Source organism: Phalacrocorax carbo, unplaced genomic scaffold (assembly GCF_963921805.1).
Source record: "Phalacrocorax carbo unplaced genomic scaffold, bPhaCar2.1 SCAFFOLD_58, whole genome shotgun sequence".
NCBI lineage: Eukaryota > Metazoa > Chordata > Aves > Suliformes > Phalacrocoracidae > Phalacrocorax > Phalacrocorax carbo.
In genome coordinates, this window is record NW_026990389.1 from 251,692 (window position 1) to 278,167 (window position 26,476).

At 45.4% G+C, this 26,476-nt stretch overlaps 1 long non-coding RNA gene across 1 annotated transcript; it reads right to left on the bottom strand.

The window, feature by feature from the left end:
- Positions 1-18,964: 18,964 nt before the first annotated feature.
- LOC135311105 (uncharacterized) lies at positions 18,965-20,334 on the bottom strand. The gene is made up of 3 exons (XR_010370969.1): positions 20,091-20,334; positions 19,863-19,939; positions 18,965-19,610 (listed from the first exon to the last, which is right to left on the bottom strand). It is a non-coding gene; the product is annotated as an uncharacterized LOC135311105 (long non-coding RNA).
- Positions 20,335-26,476: the final 6,142 nt, after the last annotated feature.

A 26,476-nucleotide genomic window follows, 5' to 3' on the forward strand; every position in this document is an offset into this window, starting at 1 on the left:
CTTACAAGCGTAGCACTGGAAACTGTCACTCTCCTGCTGTTCAGGGCAGAGTCCTGCTTTCCTTCAAAGCATCAGATGCCAGCTACAGCTAAGGTAGTGAAGCCTCCCACAGGTCAATTCCTGCTGCATCCCAGTTTACTAGAAAACACTTTGGTTGCAGAGAGAGCTGAGAAAGCAAGCACGCACGCACTGAGCATCCACTGGCAGACTTCTTCACTGTCAAGAGGTCTGGGCTGCATAGTGGAAGAACCCACTCCAACAGGAAGAATATTGTAAGGTCTCCAACCTGCATCGTTTCCTAAATGACCCAAACAGCAATATTCACACAGATGTATCCTATGCCTTATTTTATGAATTCCACACGTTCACCAGTGTCACTGTAAAGAACATTAAAAATAAAACCTTTGCAAATGAGGTCTGTGTCTTGCAGTAGAGGATCTGGTTGAATGCAGCTGTAACTCACGTTTTCCTGCCATTCATAAGCTGCACAAACCGCCATCGGCAGTTCCTTTAATTGAATTAGGGCCTGGTTGTAGAATCAGGAAACCTGTTTTCTACTCTGAGGGGAAGAGAATGTGAAGGGAGAGGCTGGCACATGTTCTTTCAGAATACATACATTCAACATTGGTTCACAGGCAGATCTGAAAGCATTGTAGCAAAATACGTATTGGGCAGAAAACTGCGCAGTTATCCCAAAAGCCAGAGATAAGTGGCATTTGGTAAACACTGATGGAGATAACCAAACCCCACCTTAATGCTGCTCCTAAAAAAAATAGTTCAATTTCCAGCCACCTAGAAAAAAAAAATATCTCCTGATGACACCGGGCGCTTTTAATGTCAACTAGTTCCGTTGTGTCTGCATTATCCTTTCCATAAAAGATGGGTCTGGAAGGGCCTTCCAGACCTCCATTTTCTAAAATAAGTTTCTTTTCCCCACAGCTCCAATTTGGAGACTCTTTTAAAGCCTCCCTGTTATGAGGGTTATAACATTTTATCTTGTTTTCAGACTAAGTTCATTCCTGTCCCAGTCAGACCCTTTTGCTCTTTGACTAATGATATCCTTTGGTTTAAATATGTTTCTCCTTCTGTTGTTCATTCCTGTGGTGTATTTATAGATGGAGTCTTGCCCCATACAGGGTAGGCTCCTTCTCTCATAAAATGGGTTCCTAGGATGACCGGGAAATAGATAACCTTATTCTGCACTGCTTTCAAAGCCCAGAACCTGATTCGAAACTCCAGGTAAGATTTCATTCCTGCTTTGTGCAGTGCATTAACACCCCCTTGTCCTTTCCCAATTACTAGATCTGCAATTGCATTTTTCCCGTTGGGCAGGTCAGATCCATCCTTCAACTGGCCCTTACATATATTCTTCTCCCTCATCCGATTGCGCCAAGATGTGGTGTATAGCAGAAATCCTTGTTGATCTGTAGGTTCATAATCATGCATTTTGTATTGCTGAATTTTATCCATTTCAATTCCATTACATTTTAAAAATCTCCATAAAGGTAAACCAATACAAATATTGAATAAGGTTACATGTATTGTTAGAAATGTCATTGCTCACTACCCTCACCTCATTTCAGTGCTGCCTGGTTTCATCCCCTCTCCTGTATGGTCCTATTCTCAAAGGGCAGATTTGTTCAAACACTTTCTGCTGCTATATTCCAGTTCTTTCAGTACACTGGAGTGGAGGCTTCTGTACTCAGGAGAAATCCTGGTGATGTTTGTACCGCAGCTGGCAAAGAAATTCCAGACCTTTTCCATATCTAAGTATGTTGGTTTCCCTAATCAGTTTCCCCTTTGAAACAGAAAATCTGAATTGCAAACCTACTTTTGTTTATCCTTTCATTTGATTCAGCCCCACCAGGCTGAATAAGCCCATTCACATTTGCCAGGCTACACTCTTCGTTGTCCAGCTTTGGCCTGGTTGGGGAAAAAAAAAAAAAAAAGAAAGTACCCACAGTTACTCTTTGTTCAGTGCTGTAAGCAATCATCTTGTTTTCCAAATTATTTCAGGACTAACAGAAGGGACCAGCAGTTGTTCACAGAGAAATTATGCTAAGGCAAACCTGAAAACTTATGTCACTGCATTTTTTTGTCTTGCTCAACTCTAATCCCAAGCCTGCTTGCTGCACAGAGCACATACTGCTGCTGTGTACAAGCCCTATGGGAATTCAGTTTGAGTGCCAACCCCTTAATATTTGATTTCTTACCTCAAACATCAAATAGAAAAAACTGGTAAATTAGTTCTCATATTAGAATTTTGTTTTGATGGAAAAACAGCAATACTGTTACTCTGAAATACAATTCCATACTCTCCAGAGACCTAAGGAGGCACCTTGCACCCCAGTAGTCACTTTATCATGCCTTCTGAATTCCAGCTCAGGTCCTAGCTATATAGCTTCTGTGAAGCAGCATTTCTCTACTTTTGCAGGAGAAACTGCACCCAAGCTAGCTGCAAAACAAACCCATCCAAGTATCACCGTAACTGTACAAGACTCAGGAACAATTTTGTTACTAATTTTGCTCCTTATCTCCATGAGATGCAAGGAGTTGAAGGCAAGCCTGGCTGGGCTAGCCAGGAGAGCTTTCCTGCTCAGCACCAGAATCTTCTTTTACTTCAGTCACATACTTAGAGGGTGGGTTATTTGTTTGGTTCCCCCCACCCCACCTGCATGGCTCACTTTCTCTTTGAAGTGACAGGAAGAACAAACTACATCATGGCAGTTTCTCCATTCACCTCTTTGGAGTTGAGAGCAGGAGACCTAGCCCTCAGCATGCAACACCACAAGAATCCATGCAGCAAGAGCACTTTTCTCCCAGCTTATAAGGATTTGGTGGTAGGCAGCCAATACATCCCATTAGTTCTGTGTGCCCAAGCATTAGACGGCTCCACAGCCAGACAGCAGCTAGAAGGTAATAGCTGCGAAAGCTTATTTTTTTATCACTGTTGATCCCATCTACAAAACATTTTCTACCATTATGAAAAATAGGCTCAGTGGTACCCTTGAATCCTCAGCTTTTGTTTATAGAAGCAAAACCAAGGCCTTAGAAATATTACTGTTGAAAAAAGCTGCCAGATCTTTCTCTCTGAAGAAACCACAACTTGTTGAACTGCAAAGCCCTTCACAATACACAAGCCACAGCACTTTTGTCACCACAAGGAGCTGGCCCTTGATACCACATGAATGTGCTGTGGGTTTTCTTTTCCATAGAAATATTTTTAGCATTTGGGTTTTCCTTGACTTTTGGTGGACTGAACTCCCTGAGGAATGGGTGGTGAAATACAATGAACTTCCTTGCATCTGAGCACCATGGGAATAGCCCTGCCCTCCTCCACATCCAGCCCCTGGAGAAGCATGCCATAAACCCAACATAATTAGGTAACTAACTTCTTAAAAGGCAGCTTTCCTTCCTAGCACTTGGAAACATCCTCTCCTCCCACACAAACATGGTAGAGTTGATTTACAGCTTGTTTGGATCACACAGGTAGGAGCTGATTTGCTTTTGTCAGTTATCACTGAGAGGGTGAGAAAAACTAGTTTTATAGGAAGCAAAACCCAACCTGACACCAGGCGGTAAGAATGCCCCGCTCCATCTAACCAGCTCACCAGAGAGCTGTGGTTTTGGCACAACATCAGGAAAAATTATACCAGATAAATTAACACAGTTCTGACAGACACCATTTCTGGCCCTGGACAAGCCACTTTGCTTGTTTCTTCCTTCATTCAGTTGTCACCAAGTAAAAGTAAAGTCTCCCTGAAGAGATAAGAAAGTAGTCAATTTTGGTGGAAACATGGTAAAAAATGGGGCCAGCCAAATGGGTGCAAGCCTTTACACCGATAAACTCACAGAACGCCCTCTTGTTCACAGGCAACTTAGAAAAAAAAAAAGTTAGAAGCATCCCCTACAAGACCCATATAAATATCGATAGGTTATACCTGTACAACGTTCTCATGCTGACAGTCTCCAGCTTACCCATGAGCATTTCCAAGAGGAACTCAATGTCTGTAATCATCTTTGAAGCGATGCACAAATACTCTAACATCCAGACAGTCCAAATAAGATTCTAGGTGAGCAGTGAGGGTCTCTGCTGAGCTCTGATGAGTCTGAGCAGCTGGAAAGCAAATGACCAGGAAAGCTGTCACCGCCACCCAGCGTGGCAGGTGTTCCCCAGAGAAGTGATAATGGCTGTGGAGCCATCCCAGTGGCATTTCGCTTCCTTACGTAGGAAGTCCAAGGCTAGGGGACAACTTCCAGAATCATCGTCTAGGTTTGTAGATGTGGAAAGAAGGGATCCCTTCAGAAAGGGCCCACCAGCAACCTGACTTGTCCTTCTGGTCTTCAGTAGCGGCAAAGAGCTCCAGGTCGGGTGTTCTGCAGCAGGGGGGTATCTCCCCATCGCGTGTCAGGCCTCAAACAGATACACCTAGCACCAGCTGCGAGCCTATTTATTGAAAGGCTCTGAAAAGCAGGAAGGTGAAAAAAACCCAAAAGAAACAGAGAAAGAGTAGCCAGCCCTCAAGGATCAACCAGAACTCCTTGTACCGCAAGACCTAGCATGAGGCTGTCAGATACAGCAACCGCTCAGACGGGCTCGGTGACAGCCTCCAGACAAGGCACTGTCAGCCTGCCCTTGCTAGTATCTAGAGGCAGAGAGGATTCCAGCTCTCCGCAGGCTCCTGCCCACCTGTCGCGGCGTGAGCTTGGATAAAGCCCACAACCTAATGGGCTTCTTGCAGGGCCCGCCCGCCCGCCCGCGCTCCTTACGCCCTGCGCGCAGCACTCCTTTAGCCCTTCACACCAACATCTTTACTTTTGTTTTTCTGGTTTCTTTTGAGAATTATTTCCATGTGAGGGGAGAGGCAGAGTCTGTATAGTGGAGAGGGCCTGAATCCTTACCCTTCGGGTGCAGTATGCCTCTTGGGGCACTACAAAGACAGTCCGCTCTGTGGGGAGGCTCGTTTCAAAGCCCTGTGAGCGAGCCAAAGCAGGCTGCTTCCATGGTACTTGTTGCAAGGACAAAACATTTTACAGCTGCAGATGACCATACGGGGCAGAGGAGCGGCCAGGAGTTTTAGTTCAAGTATTTGAATATAAGAAGTTTGGTAAGAGAAACGGCAGAAGAGCCTTACGAAGTTTCAGAAGAAGCAGTAAGCTCAGGACATTAACCACAAGACCGGGGTCCTAACGCAGAAGTGCCATCGCCACGGCATGCGGCAGAAGGCGCAGCATCCTGCCCAGCGGGCGCTTCAGCTATAACAAGCCCAGGAGCACGAACGTTTCTGTCAGTGCGGGATTTTTACCTCGCTGAGCAGCCTGGTAGCACTTCCAGTTTCTTTAAATTGCCATGTTGAGGCATCAGTCTAATTTTCTATGCTCCTTCCATAACTAAGTTCATACTGCAAGCCTGGAAACAGAGATAGACTCCACCAGGTTCGTGCTGCCCAGGGTTAAGTCTTCTCCTCACACCTCCCAGTATGCACGTTACCAGAAGGCACAAGAACGTGCTCCCATCTCCTAGTGGCAGCAGGACTTCAGCGTAGCTTGCAAAACACTTTGCAAGTTTCTGATGGCAGGTGCAATAGAAACATTATTTACTACTATATTTTCCTGGCGGCTTTCCTAGATCTTCCCTGGAGCAGATGGAGAATGAGCAGCACTAACACTGAAGCTGTGGGTGCAATCATTCACACATGCCTAATACTCCTCTAAGTAGCAATCACTTCTTTCAGTATGGAAAAGTGTGCTTACTATCGGTACCACAACAGGCAGAATCCTTCCCTTACACAGCGACCCAGAGGATACTTTTCACAAGTGCTCCCCTGGGCACTTCGGAAGGGGCTTGTTGCTGCCATGAGCTGTAAGGCTGACAGTCACGGCAAAGGAGCAGTGACGAGGAAAAATATGTGAAGCATTTTCTTCCACCCCCAGGGGACATGTTGCAATCCTATTACCATGGAGGGAAGAAGGCTTTGAGTATTGTAATCAAACAACCTTATGGGAACAAGGAAATACTCTGTTTCTTGCAGAATCGTGTGAGTAACCAGATGCATTAGAAATCACAAATCCTCAGCTCATGTGACTCACCTTAAAATCCCCTCTGATACTTCCTCACCTTTCATTTCACAGCCCCTAACAGCAGTGAGAGCGCGTGCCCTGTACATGCGTAGAGACGCAGTTTGCTCAACCCGGGAGGTCAGCGGCAGGTGCAGAGCATACCTTCGCAGGGAATGTTTCTCTGGGTGCAGCCGTACAGTGCCCTGCATGGCTATGCTCAGCCTGGAACACAAGTAAGGGTTTGCTGGCTTAGTCCAAATTTCTTGTAAAAAGTGACAGAACAAATAAGGAGGGGAAAAAAACCACTCAAAGCAATCTGAAAATATTTGTACGGTGAAGGCTGTTGTTACACCAGCTCAGTCCCAGCAATTTAAATGCGTATCCTGGTGCATGCGGACAGGGTTCCCAAAGCTAATATTCTGCAGTATCCCGTACCCACCGGTTTGGTTGTGGCCATCCCAGCCGGGCAGGCAGGCAGGACACCAGTCCCTTGTATTTGAGCCTCATTGTTGGGCTCAGAGGACAATGGTGGGAATAAACACCTATCTCAGCCTTGAGAAAGGCCAATGCAAGAGCTGTTCATATTCTCTTCTTCCCTTCCCCCTTTGAGGAAGGGAAGGTCCCTTCCAGCCTTTGAAGAAGCAGGTGCAGGTGACAAACTGTCCTTCTGCAGGGAGGGGTGAGTTTGGGCATTGCCCGGGTCCTGCTCCCGTATAAGCACGTCCCCGTGTCTGCTCCTTCAGAGGGCAGGCAGCTCCCTCTCCTGGTGCATGGGCACCTGCCACCTTCAGCTCACCCACGGACACGGTTGCAGGGAGACCAAGTTCCCCAGTCCCCTGTCTTCTGCCCATGGGAGCTAATCCGGCAAGCCCAGACTGGCGTCTCTGCGTATAACCAACATGCTCCAGATGGAAAGCAAAAATAAATAAAAAATAGAAGAGAGCATCTGGTAAATGTCTTTCATCTATATCAGATAGTCTTCACCCTGCAGTTGAACCTCAGGCCAGGTTAGTTTGCAGATATTTCTAGGTGAAGGAAATACTTGGAGATAAAAGAGGTGGTGAGTTATCTGCATTTCAGTGAGCCGCAGTGGATGGTGGGGCCCCACTCTTCTCCCCCATACCACCACTCCCACATGTGGTGAAAAACAATCACCGCCACATGGTGCTTCATGTGAATTGAGAAAACAGAACGTGCAATAGAAATCCCCACATGACAGATGGGGGCTGTGGCACAGAGCAATTAGGTGACTTGCGAAAGGTCTCACTGTTAAGTCTGTAGCAGAGCCAAGGACTAAATAAAGATGTCAAATGCCAGTAACACTCCTGTGCTTTCCCTACAGAACTATCTAAAAATCAGGCTATCAAAAATCACCTAGATGATACAGGCGTGGAAAAAAAATACCTTCCTTGCCAAATTCTGTCCTTACCTTCATTTTTGAGAAGGTATCCATGTCCCTGTCCGTTCCTCCCCCGATCTCCAGTGGTTTAGGCTTTGTCTGAAGTAGAAGAGTGACTAAGCTGAAGTGAAAAGTGACTGTGCTGGTTCTGGCCCAATAAAATGCTGTCTTTCTCTAGTAAAAATGTGTATAAACAGAAACTGAATCCTAACAGCATCCAAACAACATTCGAAACTTGTAGAGTTTGAACTAGACTGGTTTGGTTTTATTATTTGTAAGCCTCTTTCTGCAGAAAGCAAAGAAGGTTTTTCAGAAGAAATACTAACCTTGGCTTAGCCTTTCCTAAGCTCAAGGACGTGCAGGTTTCTAAGGAATTGGTCCGTTCCTCTTGCAGGCTAAACATGGGAGGTGGAAGAATTCAGGAGGTGCCTAGAAACCCAGGTAATCAGAATTTGGGACAGTCTCCTCAGAGACGTGCACCAGCGCGGCAGTAGCCAATCAAAGCAATCATGTTCCTCTAACCCAGATGTGATTGCCCACAAAATATCCTTGCACGGGTAAATGGATAAAACCATATCATGCTTTACTTTTGAGCTTTCTGGGTGGAGGGTGCCATAGATATCGAAAATACTGTCTGCTGCTGCATTAAGTGCTTAGAATACTTTATGAAGTCTGGGTACTTTGTCAAGAAATAAGACTTCAGCCAGAACATGCCTGATACCCAGTTTCTTTAATGAATTAACGCACTGCTTGTAAAGACACCCTACATTGTGCCTGAGCTGTAATTGCTACATGACACAAACGTGGATAAGCCAACAGAAAGTCAGGAGCTACTGAAGGAACGTACATATTTCCTAAAGGATCATTTGCCCCTATCTTATTGACCTTGCCATAACAACTTGGGCCCAAACCTCCCCTTCCACTTCATGTCTACACCTACCAAAAAAAAAAAAAGGGCAAGGAAAAGAACAAATTCCCCCTTTTATCCCTTCCTGTACCTTGGCCACTGCAAACAGAGCCCAGACAAAGGGAGAAGTCTGGCTCACCTATCCAGGTAACTCGGAAAGAGTCAAAACATGCTTACATGCTTTCAGCTGCCTCACATTCTCCTGTCGCCTTGGTCTTCAGGCCAGTCAGGGAGCGACTGCCACTGCCTGGGACGGGATCCGACGCACACCTAGCCCGATATGCTAAGTAATTAATACTGAACATGTTTACAAACTGAATTTTCTTTCTGCTGTCTCCATGTATTTCACCCATTGGTGATGAGGGACCTCACCCGGCTGTTAAGTACTAAAGGCTCACCCTGGCAGCTCACCTCGACAGCCTGCACTGTGGAGCAGGGGAACACCTTCCACTATAAGCCTTGCAGGAGTATTGGAATTGCTCCTGCTGGTGACGCTGCCTCAGAACAGGGGACCAGTAGTCCTGGAGCCTGTTTGGGTACGAAGGTGCTGTACCTTTGCTAAATACACCATTTCCTATGCGGTTTCCTTGACAGCCTCATTTCAGGGTAAAGAACAAACAGGATGTTTATCCTCTTCTAATTGGAAGATGGCAAGTGCTTTATAGATGCTGGTGTATGCACTGGTTAGTGCTACTTCTCTCCAGGGAGTGCTTCCTGTACGCATGCTGCGGGCATCTAGATGGGCGAAGGCCTAGTCTGGGTTTTTGGAGCTACCTTTATATATATATACATACACACACGAGCTCCTATTCACCTACATCAGCCTCTGAGCTCTATCTTCTCTTCAGGCTAGTGCCAGAATGAGAAGGCTGTGAGGTTAGAGAAAGCTAGCTTCTCTTTAGTTAACAGAACCAAAAAACCCCACCAACCTCAACAACCCAGCCTTTTTAGTCTCTATTTCCCAGCAGAAAACTAAACCAAAACAAAATTGCAGAACACATTAAAAAACTTGTCATATCTAAGTGAATTTCTACACTATGCACTCTTTTCAAATGAAAACGTGTTTTCCAAAAAGAAAAAAAAAGTTCGGCAAAACTCAGACCTTCATTTTGAGGAAACAAGATATTTTTAGAGTATGCAACGGGAGTGTGGCACTGCTTGAGGGCTGCATGAAGGCAAAGGACTCTGCACACTAATTAATTTGTCTTAACATATCACACTAAGATATAATAAGGGCAGAGCATTTACAGTAGCATCTCCAAGTTTTCTCTGAACGTAAGACCCCGTTCTGCCGAGAACCAATAGTTACACTTCGGTTATTTTGGATCGGTATGTTACCAACCATCTCGACAGATCAGGCAGAGCAAACAGAAGCGTCTAGAAAAAGCAGTATGAGCAGATCTGGAATTCAAGCTCAGTCCAATATGTAGTTCAGTACCATATGAAACACCAGTACTTATGCTTTTTTGTAACTTATGAGACCTGGAGTGACCCTCAGTCTTCTGCATGAGCAGGTATCTCCCCTCTAGTTATAGCAGAGGCATAAAGGTCTTTGGACTTAAGGAAAGAAAACGTTAAAATAATAAGATAAATGTAGCTTTCTATATCTGAAGCACCAGAAGGTCCCTAACTGGGTTACCGGCCTTGTGAGAGTAACTTTTGCTCCTTGCAGAAACACTTGCACGCCTAGCCTTCATTACCAGTGTTTTGGGGTAAAACCACAAGCGGTGCTCTTACCCAAGCTCTCCTAGTTTTCCTCCCCTTCTGCCAAAACCAGCAGAGGCTGCTTATTGCTCTCTCTGCTGCATTAGCTACAGCAGTCCTTGCAAGAGCAACGGGGAGGTGGGAAAGATTATGGCAGAAATCAACTGTCTGCTTTTTCTAACCAGGAATAGTTCCAGGTGGTCAATGGCATATAATCTGCTATCGACTTAGAAATGGACTCCTAGTAATCTCCTTGTACAGAGGATGCAGTAAAAAGCAAGAGAAAGGTGGGCAAAGGAGCCTGGAAAAGATATTTTGTTGCTTAGTAAGAGGCAAAGCAGGTCTTCCCTGTTATTTTTAACTCCAAGGACCTGCTCTCCTTCCTGGCTTCAAGTCTGGAGTTTCAGCCAAAAACCAGGTCCCAGACTACCCTACCCTCAGAGCCCCTACAGGCGATGCCTAAGATATTAGGATAGCAGCGTGAGCCTTTGCAGGCACTCGTCAGTAATGCTAAGAATAAAACCATTTGCGGGAACGAGGATCCGTTTGTGAACAGAAAGAGGGCAAAAATTTTCACCTAACATTCTTTGCAACCAGTCTTTCAAACTCTCTTTGTTCCTGGCATCACACTATGTTCCTTAAAGCAAGGAGAAATTATCTTCCACTCTAAAATACGTTTTCTGATATCAGAATGTGAGAGAGACAGGTGGAAGCTGATGCAACAGCCGTTCAGTTTGCCTTGAACTGCACATTAGTCAGATACCTGCACAACATCCAAGTGTCGTACAGGACTTGGCAGGTACAACTTAACACCAGATCTGTAAAAAAATAAATCATCCAAGCTACAGGCAGAGGGTTGGGTACACGGAGGAATACAAAGTATTCCAGCTTTTCTACAGAAATTCTGCTATTTATTAGGAATTGAAAAGTTACTTGAAACTTTGGACCTAAGGAAGGAAAACGTTAAAATAATAAGATAAATGTAGCTTTACAGCAATGCTGTTTTATCAGCCTGCCTTCATCCACAGATGTTCCCAGAAGAGATTGCTATGTTCCCCTTTCTTCCACCTAGCCCATTCAGATGGGTAAGAGCGACCTTATTCTCCTAAAAGCTAAAGTCGCTTCCACACAACTTGATCCTCAGCCCAGCTCTGCAGCAGTGGTAACAGAGCCGGATCCTTCTAGGCATTTCCAGTTGACATTGGTCAAATCTGTCTTTATGTTGTGACCGTCCGGTAACTTACTTTTCCCTGGCTCTTGGATTCAGGTGTACAAAAATCGCCAAGTGCCCATCAGTCCCCGTTCCCCCTGCATCACGTGCAGGAACCCTGATAGCCACTTGCTGTTCCTAAAACATCTTCCTCCTGCCCTGGTTTGTTAGTGCAGGGCTGCTCTTGGCCGTATGTACCTTTTGAAAGGGACAAGGCGACTCACACTTAGGGCTGAGCGAGATTTTTGACGTGCTTTCAGTTTTGTTTAACTGTCTGCTAATATTTTTGAGGCAATTAAAATTATTTATTTAGGTTAAAAGTAACATCAGTTATTTATGTGGCTTTTTACACATCCCTGGCTTGAGTGAGGGGTGGATAGAACGACTCCAAGAACGACTCACAGTTCAGCAGCCGACATACGGCCGGACTGCCTGAATCCCGTCCCCTGCTGTGAGGGCAGACAGTCCCGCCGGGACATTCAGCCCAGGGGGATGCACAGTACCCGCATCACGCTCCCCTCCAAGGCAGGCCCCAAATTTGACAACGAGGCTACAGCTGCCATGTGTCACAAAGACCACAGGAAAGGCCAGGTCACCCCAGGTGCTTTTGGTCCCTGAGAGGGCACTGTGGAATAAGGAGTGCCCTGACAGTCCTAGGAAATTACCATGCTATGGGGGAAGCGCAACCTCCAACAGCACCAGTTCGTGGAAACATCAACATTTGTTCTTAAACTGAAATCTGATAATCAGTTTAACCTTGAGTATGACAGGATACACCATCCACACCTAAAAGATTTTAGCATCGCTCACAGCGGTAGCATTTGCAAGAGGTTTAGGGTGAGTCTGTAAGCACTTCACCAGCCAGCAGATATCTTGATTTCACAAAGAGGATCTACAGAATTAGATCAGTTATTGCTGCCAGTAACATTTCACTGCAACGAATTACCATAGAGACCCAGACTCTGATCCAATCATCACATCTACAAAAAGACTCCCACTGGCCTCAGTCTTTAAAGTCAGGCAGGTTCCCTGAGACTTTGGCACGGGATTTTTCTAAATGCACCTCATGGGAGCACATATCTCAGTCATTAACGCTTTAGAAAATACCGCTTCTCACAGGCCATTGCATTTTGTCCCTAGACTTTGTTTTCTTGCTGTTATTTACATGGGCTTCATTACCTCAGCTGCTGCCCAGCTCGTGCTCTTGGCGGTGCTTAACCTCTCAAACACCCAGCGGCGCTGGCATCCCCGGCCGAGCAACGCGGGCCCGAGGCATACCGACTACATCTCCGCGGCACTGGGGAAGGAGCGCGGTGCCTTGGTAACTTAGACCAGCGGGGTTTAAGAGACTCGGTGCTATCAAATAGGAAGGTTGCAAGAGAGCAGGGCTTCTCCAAGTCCTATGGAAATTACTACCTTTGTTTAACTTTCTGCCATAATTACTTTAAAAAAAATCTTGGAGGAGACCCTACCAAGTCCATTGAGGAGTTTTTCAGGAGGAGATCGCGGTCAGCTTGTGTGTCAGTGTGGGGATACTGCTGTCTCTTCAACATGCACCGTTTGTCAGCACAGAAACGTAGGAGGAGACCAAATCTAACGGCCAGAATTAAGAATGTAGAAACGATTTCCTCTTCACTTTTCACACTCCTGGGGATTTCTTGATCAGATCTATTTTGACATGATTGGTTTGGGGCTTGATGCTAAGAAGAATGAATTTAATTGCAGTCTTGCTATTCCCTCTGAAATCATAAGGGATACGTGTAAATAATTTGAAGGGAATTACGTTTTTCACTGCACTTTCCCATAAAGGAAAGCAATGAGGGAAGAACCATCCATACGTTGGTGTCGATAATGCGTCCTCCAGAGAGGTGCTCGCTTTATACCAGAAGGCACTGGACTAGAGAGCATCCTCAGTAGTGTTAATTCACGTGCAAGGCTCCCAGAGACCCCGTTTCAGAAGCCTTCCAGCAGATGAAGAGATTCCCTGTGGTCATTCCTAAGTGGTTCGCAGTGATTATTTTTCTTTCTTTCCCTGTTTTGATGAGACAGGGGTTACTCTAGGTATGCTGCCAATTCCTGTTCATTTGTCTTTTTACCATCTGCTTCTGGCAACTTTTGCGTGTGCCAGACATTTTGGATTTTTATTACCCATAGTTAATGCAGTTATCTGGGAGTCTCTTCCCCTCCCTTTCATCCAGTCCTGAGCAAGCGGTTGTGGAAAAGGAGAGAAGAGTGATCCTGCTATTCACAAGATACCTTAACTTAGCATCTCTTACTTAATAGAATCTGCATCGATACATCATGATATACTGTAGCATGTGTTATTAACATATCATGGTTGTATTTCAACCAGCTTCCTTGTTCATCAAGTATTTTTCATTACCCCTCAAATTTGTTGCTAGCAGCCATAGTCCACAAGAAGTGGAATTTCTTCACGTTCACACAGAGATGCAGAGAGCGGTGTCATCATTGTCAAGACAGAGGAGACTTAAAGGAACCTTTCTTTTTTGCAGTACCCCAGCCAGGGTGTCTTTAAGACAGAAGCCAACTCCGTGGCACAGCTTTCTGCGCTATGAAGGCGTGGTTACAAGGACCCATAAGGAGACACTTTTCTAGATCAAATTAGCAGAAAAATATCCATCAGGTGAAACAGGGCTACTGGATCCACCCAAGTGCAAAGAAAAGGTCAGGAAATCCCAGCCACAGACGGAACGCCAGGCACCGCGGGTGGCACTGCAGGCAGCACACCTCCCAGTGCCAAAGAGGGGAGAAAAGCCGCAAGAACGTGTGAGATCTCTTCTCGCGGCTTCATGCGAAACAGCTCCTGCTTACAGCAAAATCAGCTTTGCGTGGCTCTGGTAGGCTCAGGCTGGGCGAGTATTTCGTTTGCATGAGGTACATCTATCTCCGAAGCGGTCACTGCCCATCACATCACAGTTATCACCTGCTGCACTGGCAAGGGCTGGAATATTTCTTCTAGGCTGTGATGTCTCCTCACTTTGCTCAGCTCTGCTGCTAACAAAATTGCAAAAAGAAGCAGCTCTTGCTTTGATTTCTCCGCAGATATGAGACTGAACTGTTTTCATTATTGTCACTAAATTATAAAGCCCTGGAAAGTGGCTGCCATGCTTGAAAGCACGGGGACAAGTTCTGTACTGACCTTACTTTGCAAATAAATTCCTTTCAGCTGTTATTCATTCCAGGTAAATCACAGTTAGGATAAAAACGCCCACCCAGACTGCCGCCTTGGCTCAGCTCTGGGAGAATGCCAGGCCCGCAGCCAAACTCAGCGATGCTGCGCTGCCAAAGGGACTGCAAGGGGTGTAAGGCAACCCAGAGCCCAGCCCAAAACGGCTCCCAGCCAGATGTGCAAACCTTCAGGGCCTAAATCGCCCCTGGCAGGCGCCGTGCTGACAGCACAGGGGCGTTACTACTCCTGCAGCTTTAAGGCTGGGAGAGCAACGGCGCATCCAGCCCGCGGGAGCTGCTCAGGGCCTCGTACCCCAAACTGAACCGAGATGTGCACCGCGGCCGAACAGCACCAGGGCAGCGACAGCAGAGATTCACGACAGCTTAAGAAATCCTGTTACCACCGGAATCAATGATTTTCATAGATGCCGATGCCAAGCGTTCTGAAGTTGCCACAGCCCCCCACCCCCACGTAGACCAGTTGGAAGGGTGTTTTATTTCTTTGCACTGCTGGCCCTAAACACCTGAACCGAACACCACAATCTGCATTATATAAATGAAAAAGGTGCCCAGTGTTCATCAGTACTGACTCGAGCTGGCTTTCAGTGGAGGTTTAGAGGAAAGCTCACCATCATCTAGAACATCTGCTGCCCAGTTCAGTCCTCTTCTGAGCACAAGTCTGAGCTATGAGGCTAATTTCTGAAGCCGCTGAGCAGATTTTATCCGGGGTCTGTTAGCCATTGTAGCAGCAGGAAGTAGATTACCGTGGACAAACTTGCAAGAAAATAGCTTAGATTTACCGTGCAACTGAACAAACTGGGAAATTAAGTAGCCCCAGCTGTAGCTCCTCGTAACAGGAAGCAAGACTGAGTGAAAACTAAGGAGTGTCTCCAGAAAGGCGAGTCTCTCATTTTCCTAGAGATTTAATATCTATTTAATGTTAAGAATTGTACATTTTATCCAAATTTTGACCATAATCCTATGTGTATACAATGAATACACTTTGGGTCACTTACATACATGGCTAGAAATAGAAATCCATTTGCAACCCATATTGTGCAGATATAGCAAGTTATTTCCTGTATGCAATCGACTCTTCACCAAAATATTTATGTGCCTGCTGTTGTTTGTATGTGTCTTTATGAAATACTGTTAAGTCTCAAATGCACAGAAGCATCATCGCGTGGATCACAGTCATGCGCTGGCATGATGCTAAATGCTCATATTGTGCTGAAAACTCAGTGAAGTGAGAGGTCTGGTTTACCTACTTCTAAAGCAAAAACTAACAGGGGAAAAAGAGAGGAAAAAAAAGAGATATCCACAAACTTTACTGTAGCAGTCAAAATAAATTAAATAAATAAAATCAAAGGAAAGATAATCGGGCCCGTACAGCATTGTGCACTGAAGATTGTGTTACGTGGTTGAGCAAACACAGCGAAATACTCCCATAAGCTCCTTACCCTTCCTGTCGTGCAATCCACATCCTTGAATAAGGCTCAGATGTAGCTCCCCTGCATATGTCTGCAACAGACAAAGCGGCTGGGAGGCAAACCCTTTGTCCTGTGCAGGAGCAACCTGGACTGGAACACCTTTGGCAAGATAAAGCCTGATGGGGAGCTGGTGCTCCCAGCCCAGGGCGCAGGGAAAGCCTGTGTGCGCTGATTTCCCTTTCCACCTCACAGAGCTCCCTGGTGACTCCCGAACAAGTGCAGATCTGGAAATAGCCTGCGCTAGCAAGAGAGCCAGCACTGCTTACCTCCACCTGCAACAAAGGACTCGGGATGATTAAACCACAGCATGATCCCTGATCTGCCTACGGGGCGGCGAAACTGGCGCCTTTTACCTCAGCCTGGACATCCTAACACAGCTCTGCAAGTCTGCCTGAGGAACCTCCCTGCACATAATATCCCCAACGGCACCTTTATTTACAAGGCAAAGGATTCCACATGTGTCTCTTATTTTGCATAATCGGCTTGTCCAGTTGGGGAAAAAGCTAAATGGTGTTTTACCGCCACGCTTCCCCTTCCCACGACATTCACAGATCTGTCATATAAATGGCCGCACGAGACCAAAACTCAGAGGCTTTTTGAACTAGTCTTAAAGTGTTAGTTCTGCTCGCATCTAAGGCATAAGGCAAAACACTCAACACCCCCAAACCAGCAAAACTCCCCTCCAAAATTTAAGTGAAGAAAAATCAGCACGACTTTACTACTCGCTAGTGTTGCACAGCAAGTACTAGATTGCTGCGCGGCACCAGGACCAGATCTGAGGGAGCCTGGATACTTCTCTCAGGTCAGAGGTGCTTTGTCAGGTTTTTCTCATCTGAGAACTGGAGTATGGCCATCTAGAAGGGAAGGCTGACAGGACACGCTTACATTAGAGCATTTTGTTCGCCTCCCACTGATCACAGAACAGTAGGACTCCAGCGTTCCCATAAAGCCCATCTCCTTAGGGGCCTGGCTTCAGCCATCCAAGTTTGAAAGTGGCGACCCATACTGAGGATGGATGAAGAGTTGAGCACTTGCATTTCTTATTCATATATGGGAGGAGTTCTGCAGTCATAACCAACGACATCAACCAACGGCCAGTTAATTTATGCATTTAATTCAAGGATTTGACCTGGAGATGGCAGGAAAACATATACATTCTGCCTCAATTTCTGGAGAAAAGCTGTTCCAATACGTTAGCACATAAGCAACGATCTAGGATCACCTAGAAAACAAGTATTTCTACTGTATAACATCCAAGTTTTTGGGGCTGCAGCTATGAAAAAATACCCACCAGGACAAAGCAGACCGAATAAAATCCAGGTTCTGACTAGACCGGGTGCCTATAGCAGAAGGGCCTCACTGCAAAGGAATAATCCCTTGGCTTCTTGGTATAAGGAAAAGTGTGGAGCGAATGTCTCTTTACAAAAAGAGGAAGCCTGGAAACTGTGCAAACTTGCTCTGTGTCTTTGTCGGGTGAGAGACACGCCATAGGGCCGGGGAAACCAGGCAGTAACACGCGGAGCTTGTTCACTCAGAATCAATGGTCTGCCGGCAGCGATGAAGGCAGCCTCCATAGGCAGCCTCAGCTTCGAAGCAACGAATGGCAGGAGCAGAAACCACAGTAAGCGTGTGTTTGACGGCCAAGGAGGTCACCCAGAGGCCCTCCGGTGCTCCCCTTCATACAACAGGGAATTTGAGGAGAGGTGCAAGTTGAGGGATGAGGTAGTATCGCACCTGCTTTAGTTCAGATTTCTTCCCCCAGTCTCTCTGCATTTCTGGAGCCAAGTTCTATAAATGAGCAAGTTTTTACTGTTGCTATTGTATTTTGATTTGCATACAGACTGTTACAAACAAAATCATTACAGGCTATCTACATATGTAATATATGTAATTCCTCCCTTGCATCTTCGTGACCTTGACTGTTATCTGTCCTGCTTCTCTGACACAACTTGAATTTGTAACGCCATATTTTCCATCCTCCAACTCTTTTGACCTGCCTAACCCTAAAGTATCATATTGTCATTAAGGCACCTGGGGTCCCAACATGTAGTTGACATGTGCTTTTGCGACAAATTTACCCAAGGCAAAACTGAAAATTCCAATTTGCACATCACGCAGCATCTCATCTGTAGTGCCAGGTACATAACAAAGTTAAATACAATTGAAGCATTTCTTTTCCAAGTCTGTGTTCCAAAACTCACTGCACTCCCTGCTCCAATTCTGAGTTCTGTGCCAGGGAGCAAGCAAAGCCTACACAATTATCCTCTTGAAATAGACTAATTTATATTAAGAGCAAATGGAAGTACATCCGAGATGAGCATCCTTAGTTTGACAGAGGAGCAATGCCTCTGCATATTGGTAATAAGAGGAGTTGTTAGAAGAACACTGGCTTGTAATATGGTTGTATTTATGAAAATACTTGCTGCAAATGCTGCTTAAATGTGTTGACCCCTTAAAGGCAATTACTGACTTTATGATTACAGTTCAGATTGGTAATATATTGTGTCTAGCCTCTGGGAAATAGTCAGGAACGGAAATCTAATTGAAATTTTATGTCTTCTTACTGCACATTCCTTATGCCTTCCATCAGAAAAACTTCAGTTCCAAGATAACCTGGGGTGCTTTAGCATGAAATCTGCTATGTCTCTGATGTTACAATCCAGTAGGAAAGGTCCTTCCAATGCACACCTACGGCTAAACTGACTATACTGAAGCTGAAAGGCAGCCTACTTTGGTGTGAAATAAAATGGCTTCTTTATATCATCTAACTTACCTAGGGAAATCAAGGTGGCAAAACAATTTAACATGCATTAAGGAAAAACAGTAGATTTATACAGGTAAAAATAGATTTCCTCATGAGATAACCAGAGCAGTGTCTGGGCGAGACACACCTGCCACAGTTCTTTTCACTGGGGCAAAATTAATCTCTTCTGCAGAGACTGAGCAAGTCTGTTCACCACTTGGGGTAACCTCACAGTGGAAGCATTCTGGTGAAAATTCTGGTCTTTTTGTTTGGTTCCTATCACTTGCATCTGTTCTTATGCTTCACAAGCTGCTCCAGCAGGGAGTGCAGAAAGAACATCCACATCTGTCACTGGGGCGTAACAATCTCTTGGAAAATCATACTTTGGGTGGAGTTACAGAATGGACTGTATTCCCCGGCCATCCTCTATTTGCATCGCTACCGGCCATTACCTGTTACATGTGCACTGCTGCATCCTCAAGACTAGTGAAAAGCATTGCAACTTTATGTGTAGAGAAGTCCCAGATCGTTAGCAGAACTCCCCTGATCTCTACTGGGATTGCTTCACTTAACGTGATACAGCCAACAGCCTCCTGCCTTGCATCCACCAATTACGATCAACCAGGGATGCCAAAATTAAGAGCAACAGTAAAACGGACAAAGAGCAGAACACATAATTCAAAGAAACGCCCCTGTCATCACAAGTTTTACTAGCATCTCATTTGAATGCTTTGTTGGAAGGCAAGTAACTCCCCCACCACAAGGAAGACAGGCCTTGGTCAGGACTCAGCCGATTGCTCCTTAGACATGGTTCACGGTACCGTAATGCTCAGTCAATAGAAGTCTGAAATGCCTATGTATCACGGCATTTAGCCAGTCAGATGAATGATGTATTTGATGGTGTGATCCTGTTAGGAGGCAGGAAAGACTAAGTTACAAATAAATACAAGGAGAGGGAGTTAACGTCTGCAGCAAAAACCCATCACTTCAAATTGCAGTTCTAGACACAACACAGGTATTCTCGAATGCTCAGTATTGCTGGTGATGGCAAAGTATTTACACACGGCAGATGAGAAGCAGCTGGAAGGGAATGACTTGGCTGCTTACAGACTTTGCAAGTCAGGGTGCTGGTACAAAACAAGGCGATGTCACTGTCTTACCGACACCTGGCTGCAGCTGGACCTCCCGAGCAAGAAATTCCCAGTGAAAGGCGTTGCTGGAGTCAATGGGGCGCGCTCTGAAAACGATGCAGAATGAAAGCACATCAGCTCCTGTTGCTCTGCAGGCTACTGTCCCATTGCAACCTCTTCAGACCTGTAACCTCCAGGGGTAGTAGTACAAGGACACACAGCAGTCGGTCAGCTTAGCACCCTTATGAAAATACTTACTCTTTATGATTCTTTCCTCCTTCAGATCTTGAGTGCTTTTGCACACGAGCATTGCAACTCATCTCACGTACGGCCAAACCACAGATCTTTGCCCAGAAAACAAAGCCACACACCCAGTTCCGTGTTCCATGGTACAATTCGCGTATCCTCCTCTTGCTCAGATGCTAGGCACATGGGACACAGCAAGAAAACCACTGAAACGTTTCACCTGAGACATGGAGGATGCCTAGATACAGAACTTCCTTTTCACCATTTCGAGCAGCCCAGTTCCAAAGGGAGAAGCCCTCCTGCAGGACTGCTGGTGAGAATGTTTGAGAAAATCAGCCTCAGACACCTCCTACCCAGGGAACAAGACATCCTTCTGACAGAAGCTCTCAAACCCACGTTATTTAATATCAGAAAATGAAGCTTCAATAAAGTAATTTCCATAGGTCTCTGTGAGACTGTCGTGGGTCCCAGGACACTTCCTATTGGAATAGCATGTAAGCATCGCAAAATTGCTGAGAAAATACAGCAGGAGCTCCTCGGACCCTATCTTTCAGATGTTTAAAACAAGCTAGTATAGCATGGAATCAAGTATTCACTATGCCCTGGAAGGATGCATAGGCTCACTTTAAAACATCAATAGTACAGTCTCTCTGTCATTAAAGTAATTACTTCATTTCTCTTGCTACTGTCTGGAAAACAAATCCTTCAGCAATGATGGCCCTGAGCTTTGCACTTTATCGGTCAGGACTTTAACTCTGTTGTTTGCTCGCTGAAACTTTACCTTGCTGCTCTGCATATCACAGCCAGGGTTTATCCCAGAGGTCACTGCATTTTTAATCAGCATTTCAAAAGCTCTGTGAATGGGAAACACTACATGAAGTGTCAGGGTTTTTTTATTTTATTTTTAAATGAACTGCTTTTCTGTTTCTTTAATAGGTTTATTTCTCACCAGTGCCCAATTCTTACTGATTTGTTAAGTCTAATTAGTCAGTATTCAAATGTGCCATGCATTAATTTGGACACTGCTCAAATCCCACACAGATTTCATATGAAAATGGATCATTTGAATTTTAAACACAGTCTGTTCCACCAATTCTGACATATTAAGCAAGCTCACAAGCCATTAAAGCCATAAAATGCCAGTTGACCTGCCAACCCACAACGGTAGGGAATGAACAAAGCTATTTACTTTGTTAACTGATGCTCAGAAGCAAGAGCTACATGTACGCTCTGGTTCTGGATCCTTTGATTTCTCCAAAATTTGGGTGAGCTCCCGACGCTGCGCTACTGCAGCCTTTGCACAGAACTGTTGGCCATTCCGACGCAGAAGTGGAGCCCTGAGATTCCCCGGTGCTGGAGAGCACTCCAGCTTTCTCAGGCTACAACCACAGAACACAAGTCATCCTGCCTGCTTCACCTGTTTAATATGATAATTAACTCATTTTAGCTAATGGGCTTTAAATACATCTTTTAGGGTAGTCTAGACAACTCACAGAGACGGCTCCTTAGCACTGCCTTCAGAGCAAGGAGATGCCTTTTATATTTCTGTGCCAATTTGTATTGGAGAAAAGGTGCAGGCTGATCAGAATTCACATAACCAGTTAAAGCCAAACATATAACTAGTTAAAGCCCCCACTCCTCCCCTCACTGCTACCAGCTGCAGTCAAGTCAGTTTTGCCTCTGCTAGGATTTCGACACTCAGTTTCGGGTTAAAATTCTCCTTTCTGAGGTGAAGGAACAGCCACCTACACCAGCCTCTCAAGGCTCCCATTGCCTCTGGCACAGAAATCTACGGACATTTCCTTGTCTAGACCAGGGATCTATGGGGTGGTAGCTAGACTGTTGACACTAGCATAGAAAAAGAAAAGTGCGTTTTAACACACGCATTAAAGTATCACCGTACCGCTGCTAGTGCATTTTAGAATCTAGCACAGACGCGGCCTCTTTGAGTCGATTCAGGCAAGGCCATAGAGACTCCTTGGAATCTGGGCTGAGCCCTCAACATCGGTTTCCCAGAATTGCAATAACTTTATTTTAATTCAGAACAACAGCACCTTCCAAACACAGCAACCTGCAAAATAAATGTTTCCTATCAGGGGTAACCCGACTCCTTTGGCAACACTTCCTCCTCCAAATAAGAGCAGAAATTATAGGAGAAAAGCAAATCCACACAAATAATGGCAACAATCCATGAGAAGAACGATTAGTAAAACTACTTTAAGGTGAAAAAAAATGCGGGACTGTGAAGATCTTGGTAAATAAAAAGCCCTGTAATTCCACCACTGAAGCTTTCATAAGGCAGCAATATTCAGAAAGGTGATAACCTCAAATTATGCAATAGTAACTGAAAGGGAAACTCTCTCTCCACACAGCCTCAGCAAAAAGGAAAGGAAAAACTCAGAGAGAAGTTGAGTGGTTCTGGCTGCCCCGGTCTCTGGGCGCAACTGGCTTGGCAGTTCTTTCCAAAATGCACGTGGGACCAGGCAGAGAAGGGGGTTGGCAAATCATCCACAGAACCTTGTTTCACAATTCCGCCCTGGCAGCAGGATCAGTTCCACGTATCAGCATGACATGAGAACTGATTAACTCCTTTAGGTCCTATGGACCCAGAGGTGACAAGTAAAGGATTTCTTTGTTGCTTCAGTAGTGGAATTGCACACACATACTAATCTGGGGGGTGGGAGAGACAAATTTCAGGGTCGGGAGAACAGATTTGCTTTGGGATAAACAAGCAGACAAGTTTTCCCAGATGCACAGAAAAAAGCCCTTAGCTTTCGACCAAAGAACATCTCTCTAGCCCAAATGAAGTATTCTACTTCACCTTTGTAATATGTAACACTTAAAGGTTGATATTTTTTCCATTTCACATTTGACATTTCCTAAGTAAAAGCCAGTTTTTCCACTGGAAGTCTTAAAGCAAAGTGCTTTGGTATTTTAAAAGTGCTGTCCTTTTTCTTTTTGTCATTTTTAGCTAAAACTATTTGCTAACTGCTTCACTCTTTCCTCAGGAAATCTGAAAGACAGCACTACATGCCTGACCAGCTATGCTGAGCGCAGCAGTGATGTTTCTTATTGCAACTGTCCCCTGGGATTAAGGCACATTGTAGTACGGACACATTCTTAGTAATCGTGTCTGGTAGATTTTAAAAAAAATGTTATCAAGGACTGCCTAGTATCAACAGTACATGCTAGGAGCCCCTTGCAATTCCTGTTTTAGTCTATCTTAAATCTTCTGGTCAGCACAATGGGATTAGGAAGCCTGTACAGAAGAGGAGTGATAGAGAATGGCTAAAGCTTCCTGTATTTGAACACATCTAATTGTGTCTTCACTGCCCAGGTTCCCCCCCCGCCCCCAGCAACTGTCCTTCCAGCACAGTCTTTATCTGGATATAAATAAGCTGGTAAATGGCAAAGAGGAAACTGAAGAGCTCTGTCTGATCACTGCAGTGGGGATTAAACAAAAGCCGTCGTATAGCATACAACTGCGTTTTCTTCGTGCAGGTGCCAGCTGTGGACCCTTCACTAGTGAGGAAGAGCCCAACTTCTGTAAGCAGGGAGAGAAGACACTCTCTCAAGGGTTTGGTAATCTTTTTTTCCAAGAAATGGGCAATGACAAGACAGTGGAGACATTGCTTCGCTGTGCTGCTCTCTCGACTTGGAGCAGCTTAGCACTGACCCAGAAGATCACCGCCCAAAGGAGCGAGTCACCGAGTTTCCGTGCCTTCCCGAGCATCGTGTTCACCCATCTGCACGCTGCCGAGGCACGGTCCACGGCTTTCCTCCCAGTGCTACTCCGAGCTGCTCCAGGATTGATTTCCCTGTGAACTGTAGGAAAATACACACCTTTCTGGGCAGAAGGAGAGAGGCTGGTGGGAACTCATTGGGAGACCAAGAAATTATTCAATCCTTTCTCCAGCAAAGTGGGAGGACCAGCCTTCAGGGTACCAGCGTGCCGGCACGTGCCATGTCCCTAGTACGGCGGCCAGTTTGGGCTGAAATCACTCTTAGCTCACCCGACAGCTGAATGGGAAAGGGGCTGCGCCCTTGTAGGGGCACCCTAATGCACAGAAGGCAACAGCTGCTTACAACTGGTCAAGCAGTTTCTACAGCTGGTTGGACGGACACCTTATTAGCCATGGTCCGATTCACACGTTCTCCCTGCTGCTGCTGTTTGCAAACACCCGACTGCTGTGGTGCCAACTTATCCGTGGCCCAGGAGCAGCTCGTCAGAATCATAATCATAAGGCAGATCTTCAAAAATACTGATTTTTTTCCCTTCATGCTCTGCATATTAATGAAGCATTTGGGAATGCTGATATCATAAGCAGAAGGAAAAAAATCTTTCCCTTCACAACAATCACAGCAGGAGCCTTCTATGTCTCCCTATGAGAAGAAATGCTTTGAGGTTATGCTTAATGACTGAGCAACCACCCAAGGAATGCAACAGGCAAGAGTCATCTGTTGCGATAACAAGCAATGCTCTCCATGCATTTAGATACTCCGCATCTCAGACACTTGCAAGCTTTCGCACTGCTCCCAGTGCTGCGGAGGATCTGCCTCTCAGCGCATTCACCGTCCCAACCCCCATCTGGCAAGCCTGGGGGAAGCCAAGGCAGAGGGTGAATTTGACTGTCACTCACTCAGATAAATCAGTGCCAGAATAAGACTAGAGTTTAGATTTCTAAACTGCTTTCTCAGTCTTCACCGAAACCTGCTTTGCAAGCCAGACTTGCCAGGGCTTCAAATCTTAACCAAACTAAACAATAGAAATGGTGAAATCAGACAAAATAGAAACTGAAGAAATTTTTTAAAGTACAAAGCTGTTCTACCACACAGGCAGATGAGGCCACGTGTGTACGAAATACACTTTGCTCTCTGAATGGAAGAAATGATGAAGTAATGGGATGTATTTTGCAATGGAAGATCAAGTTTCTACTACCCTTGCCATTCATAAGTCAAAATCACTGAAACTCACTAAAGCAAAGAAGAAAGAGATGCACCTATGCTAGTAGAGGATGAAAGATGATGACAAAGAAATAAAAATACAGGTGGAGAGGCCTTTGACATTACTCAGGAGAGAAAGGCTTTTTCCATGGATTTAAAATAAAACTGTGCAAGGAGTGCACTTTGCCGGTAAGGAGACGGATGGCTGTCATTAGCATGAATAAGCATGTCTGACACATTTGTCTGCAACCCTTCGCTGTAACAGGGAAAGCAGAACCTCGCCAGACTGTTGTGGCTAAAAAAAATTCACCAGAATAACGGTGAAATAAAGTCATTGAAAAACTGATTTTGTTTTTTTAATCCACTTAGCATAGCGCTATTAAGCATTCAACTCCAACACGTATTGTCTTTCTAAAAAGAGGGAAAAGGTTCTTTTTGCCTGACTTCCAAAGGAATTAAGGCCTATGCAATTGCGATCCATGCATCTGTTCGTGTCTGTGCCCTCTGCTGCCAGAATTACTCAGATCTCTGCCAAGAGGTTCGCAATTTCATCCTAGTAAAGCAGAAGGTCTGACTCTAGATGATGAAACTGGAAACAGTAGCTGAGGAGTACCTGATGAAACGCAACTCTAAATTACATTTTCCAACACAGCAAAATGTTGGTTCCTACCCCTGGTTCTGGAGACAGCTTGATTAGGATTCAGAGGCACGCGTGGGTCTGGCAGGCAGGAACGTGCAGGTACCTACAACGCAGCACAAATGGTTCACAGCCTGGTTCGTTTGAGGTTTCGGTGGGGCAGCGAGAGGAAAGGAAGGGGTTGCTTGTTTCCTCCACACCTTTAAGCAGCAGGTAAGCACTACGAGCTTGCTCCGTCAGCATTTGGTATTTGGTACCAGTTATAGGAGCGTTTTGTCTCCTTCTAACACCGCTGCACAAGCGCGTCCGTTGAGGAGTATGGACTGCCTCAGCGCGCAGGCAGGGAACAGGCGCCGCTACTGGCAACAGGAATACTTAAAACTAGAAATTACCACTAGAGCGAAGGTTTGTGGAAGGTCAAACCCACTCCAACAGTGGAAAATCATTTAAAATGAGACACTTAAATTTCTGCTGCAGCTGGAGTAGCTGTACAGGCTGCAGCTGGTGGTGCGGGGGGTAATGTATTACACCTCACGCTGGTGGTTCTGTATGCACTAGGGATTTGACCACCTGCTTTCAACTCTTGTATTCTACTGAAATAAGACCACTCCACCAGTCAGTAGCAATTTCCTCTAAGCAAGGACCCAGTGACATTAAGTACGCAGGAATTCAGCTTCACAAGTGTCAAGATTTGCATGTTCCATCCTTGCCTGAAACAAAACGAAGGCTTTTACATGCCAGTAAAGCAGCCTCAACCCAAAGTAGTCACTTAGCTACTAGCTAGGGTACTAGACAGAAAATCCTGGCTCAAACTTGT